The sequence below is a fragment of the Pongo pygmaeus genome, chromosome 12 (assembly GCF_028885625.2).
Source record: "Pongo pygmaeus isolate AG05252 chromosome 12, NHGRI_mPonPyg2-v2.0_pri, whole genome shotgun sequence".
NCBI classification, from domain to species: domain Eukaryota; kingdom Metazoa; phylum Chordata; class Mammalia; order Primates; family Hominidae; genus Pongo; species Pongo pygmaeus.
This window is the reverse complement of record NC_072385.2, coordinates 52,427,389-52,432,023: the sequence shown is the minus strand read 5'-3', so window position 1 is coordinate 52,432,023 and position 4,635 is coordinate 52,427,389. Positions and strand designations below refer to the sequence as shown.

General features: G+C 48.9%; 1 pseudogene; it reads left to right on the top strand.

Annotated features, from left to right (window-relative positions):
* Positions 1–2,413: 2,413 nt before the first annotated feature.
* On the top strand, positions 2,414–3,385 carry LOC129030373 (eukaryotic translation initiation factor 4H-like; annotated as a pseudogene).
* The last annotated feature ends 1,250 nt before the right edge of the window (positions 3,386–4,635 follow it).

Genomic DNA, 4,635 nt, shown 5'->3' with positions numbered 1-4,635 from the left:
AGGATTGGTCCACTGTGTCTAATTTAGCTCATTTGGTGATGTCATATTTTCTTGGATGGTGTTGATGATAGAGGATGTTTTATTGTGTCTGCACATTAAAGAGTTAGGCATTTATTGTAGCACTCTGGGTTTACTTGTACCTATTCTTCTTGGAAAGGCTTTTCAGACATTCAAAAGGACTTGGTTAGTGTGATCTAAGCTGCTTCTGCTTTAGAGTAGACTCTAAGCCCAGTAATACTTTCACTCTTGCTGACTTGTGGAGATTCTGCCTTAATGGTCTTGGAGAAGATCTGGAAGAATTATCTGGATAACCAGGCAAAGACTGTTGTGCTCTTCCTTTACTTTTCTCAAAGAAACAGAGTCTGTCTCTCTCTGTTCTGAGTCACCTAGTGATGACAGTGGAGTGAAAAAGGACCCCTGTGGCCACCACTACTATGACTGTGCCATGTTAGACCTGAAGCCAGCACAGCACTGAGTCTCACATGAGGCTTTTTTCAGTAAATCCTTGGCAACTACTTGTGTTTGTTCAAAGCCCTGGAGCTACACAATCAGCAGGTAGCAAAGAGAGCCAGGCCTATATGTTTTTCTTCAAGGCAATGAGTTCTTCCAGGCCATGGGTGGGTCCAGAGGTGTCCTCAGGGAGCCAGGGACTAGTGTCAAAAACCTTAGAAGTCTCCCTGGTATTCTATTGTACCGTGGCTGATCAGGCACTCAAACACAAGACACAGTGCTTCCCACTCTTCTCTATCCTTTTCAAAGACAGAGGAGCCTCATCCCATGGACACCATCACCTCAGGTCCATGTGACACACTGTTAGACTATCACTGATCTTCCCTTAAGTTTCAAGCACTCTTTAGTCAGCTTGTGGTGATTGTGGCCTGGCCTGAGACTCAACAGTCAGGGGAGTGGGCTCTTCTGGCCCAAGCCAGGTCTAGCAATTTTGTCCAAGAGCCAAGTGCTGGAACTGGGGACCTCAAGAGCCTGCTCAGTGCTCTACTCCCACATGGGCAAGCTGATACTTAAACTGGAAAACAAAGTCCCCTTTACTTTTCCCTCCACTTTTCTCAAGCAGGAGGGGTCTTGCCCCATAGACATCACAGCTGGAAATGTGGTAAGTCTCACCTGAAGCCAGCAAGTCTCTTAGTCTCACTCAAGGTCCTCCACATAGTCCCTGGGTATTGCTGCTGATTATTCAAGGCCCAAGTGCTCCTCAGTTAGCAGGTAATAAATTCTGCTAGGACTAGTTCCTTCCCTTCGAAGCAGCAGGTTCTCTTTTGGCTCTGGATGTGTCTAACAATGTCCAGGAGCTGGGGCCTTAAAAGGGAGCCTCATGACTCTGATGCCTTATGCTGCTGTGGTTGAGCTGGTATCCAAGATGCAAGACAAAGTCCTCCCCTACTCTTCCCTCTCCTTTCCTGGAGTGGAAGGAAGTGGTTTATTTAAGAGCTGAGTGTTAAGGAAAGGATGATGCCCACAGTCCCTCACTCCCTTATCCACCCCAGCTGGTATCTCAGTGTGTGGTGTGTCTTCCCCATCATCCACTGTCTCTAGGCCCAGTTCAGCACTAGGACTTGACTAGGTGTTGTAGTCTTTGTGGCCTAGACTGCTTTTCTAGTTTACTTGTGACCTCAGCACACTTTAGCCCACAGTGGTGAGGTTTCCAAGAACTCAAGTTCCAACCTCTGGGATTAGTAATTCCCCTTGGGTAGGGCTGGTTTAAATGTTCCCTCTGTGGGTAGGCATCAGCTGAGTTTGATCTAGTTTTGCTTTCTGCTATAACAAGAGCAGCACTGAATTCAATGCCTCACAATTGCTGGCTCTCTTTCTTCCTAGGTCACACTAACTCTCTGCACCATGCAGCTGCTGCCAGGAGATGGGGTAGGGGTGGCACTGGTGATTCAAGACTCTTTTTTCTACCACTTCAATGCCTCTTTCAGCAATATGAAGTTAAAAAGAGGCACTGTGAGTGCTCATCTGATTTTTGGTTCTTAGGAAGGTTGTTTTTTAAATTGGTGTCTTTGCGGGTAGAGAGGGATAATTGATGGAGCCTTCTATTCTTCCACCTTGCTCCCAAAAGTACCTCCCTATTGGGAACTCTTAATGTTATTATCATTCAGTGTTTTACATAATTTTAAAACAGAACTTTTTTTGCAGTATTAAGTGCACAACATTGAATAACTAGAATGCTTTCCGTCGTTTGAAGAACCCTGTGTTCATCCTTTAATATGATTGAATCCTGCAGCAAGTTAACAGAATTAAAACAGGTGGTCTTTGTTTTATGTTTTTTTTAAGTCAATTTACAAATCATCAACCACAAGAGAATAAATGCAAGGGCTACGAATGCATATCCCCAAATTCCCAGTGCTCTTAGAATATGTGATTTCCCTGGTTCCTCTCAGAGCGGAGACGGCAAATGGCGGACTTCCATACCTACCTTCGAGCCTACAGCAGCTTCGGCGGCGGCAGAGGGTCCCGTGGCAGTGCTGGTGGCCATGGTTCCCGTAGCCAGAAGGAGTTGCCCACAGAGCCCCGCTACACAGCATACGTAGGAAATCTACCTTTTAATACGGTTCAGGGCAACATAGATGCTATCTTTAAGGATCTCAGCATAAGGAGTGTACTGCTAGTCAGAGACAAAGACACATAAATTTAAAGGATTCTGCTATGTAGAATTCGATGAAGTGGATTCCCATAAGGAAGCCTTGACATACGATGGTGCACTGTTGGGCGATCGGTCACTTCATGTGGACATTGCAGAAGACAGAAAACAAGATAAAGGTGGCTTTGGATTCAGAAAAGGTGGACCAGATGACAGAGGCTTCAGGGATGACTTCTTGGGGGGCAGGGGAGGTAGTCGCCCAGGTGACCGGTGAACAGGCCCCCCCCATGGGCAGCCGCTTCAGAGATGGCCCGCCCCTCCACGGATCCAACATGGATTTCAGAGAACCTACAGAAGAGGAAAGAGCACAGAGACCACGACTCCAGCTTAAACCTCGAACAGTCGCGACACCCCTCAATCAAGTAGCCAATCCCAACTCTGCTATCTTCGGGGTGCCAGGCCTAGAGAGGAAGTCGTTCAAAAGGAGCAAGAATGAGCCTGTGGTTGGGAGGGAATGGGGCGTAGGGGGTTAGAGCGGGACCACAGCCTGGTGAGTCCCCCGGCAGCCGTTCTGCAGCCGCCACTCCCGCGCCTGCCATTGGCCTCCTCACAGGGGAAACACAGCTTGTGAGTTCATGTCAGCTGTTAACAAGTGGTTTTTAGTACATTCTGGGCTTTGCTGTATCTATCTAGTGCCTGTTTGTGCGTTTTTTTCTTTCTTCCGCTGCTTCCCCATTTTCCTTCTGTCCTTTTCCTCCTGCTCCTTGTTTTCCCAGCAGCACGTGCGGTTCCTTGGAGGAGCAGAGGTGGCCGCTGTGGGGGGGAGGGGGGGCGTTTGGGCTGCGGTGCTGCGTCATTATTCCTTTGCTTTCTCTTTTTACTTTAGACACTGGCCCAACTCCAGGCGTTTCCTTTCATTTCCTCAGTGCTTCTCTTCTGACCTGCATGTTGAGTTCTGTATTGCTGGGGCTTCCAACAAAAACCAGTCACTGACAGAGGGAACGGCAGGGACCTTATTGGTATTCAGCTGTGATGGATATAGAGACTCCGAGGCACCTTGTTTTCACAAGTAGAATAAAAATATCTGCAGGGTCCTTTCCATTCCTATTTAGAGGGAGTCCTGGCTCCATGATCCCCTCCCCAGTGGACTGTCCAAGCAGATAGGCTCACACAAGAAACAGTGAGGCTGAAAGTGGGGGCCATAGAAGAGCAGTAGGGAGTCCATGGAGAAGATGCAGTGAATGCTCGCATGCATTCACACGTGTTTGTTACCGCTCTTTCGAGGCGGTGTCCCAGCTAGTCCACTCCTTTCACCGTGCATGGTGGAGGCTCCCCTCTCTGGCCAGGTGCAGTGAAGGGCCAGCTGGTTTCTTTTCTGCTGGGCCAAGCCACTTTGGGGGTGGAGGGAGTGGTGCTGGCGCTGCGCTGGGCTGACTGCAGCGCTGATGCGGCCTTTCCCCCTATCCCTGTTGCCTGTGTGTTGTGTGGATCTGTTCCTAGTATAGGCAACATAATGAGATACTGTGCTTCCCACCTCCCCTTCAGTTCAGAGCCAAAATGGGTCTAGAATCTGGCACTTTACTCATTTCCTTTGATAAATTAAAGTACTATGCAGAGCTGTCAGGAACCTTCATATAGTGGTAGAGGACTGCAGCTGTCTAGGTCTGCAGCCACATCTTGGGGACACACTGGATTGTTCCCATGTACAGGGTTCAGCACTTACGTGGGAGTGCTAGGGGTTAGGCTTTTGAGCTTGAATGCCTGCATGTGAACAGATGAAAAATCCTTCAGTACCCAAGTCCCAGTCTGTCCTATGGGGAGCAGTTTGGGGGCGGCCGGCAGCAGGAGCCCGGGAAAGAGGCCCTCACCAGGTGATGGCAGGGCCAGGGTGGCCTGGGGCGCCCAGTGGAATGTGCTTAGTATTTGGTCACCAGCCTTCATCCTGCTTTTCCGACTGTGTCTTGTTACAAGGCCTCAGCAATCCACAGAACTCTCTCTCCTTCCTTCCACCTGTCAGCTTCTCTGCTTCTGAGATA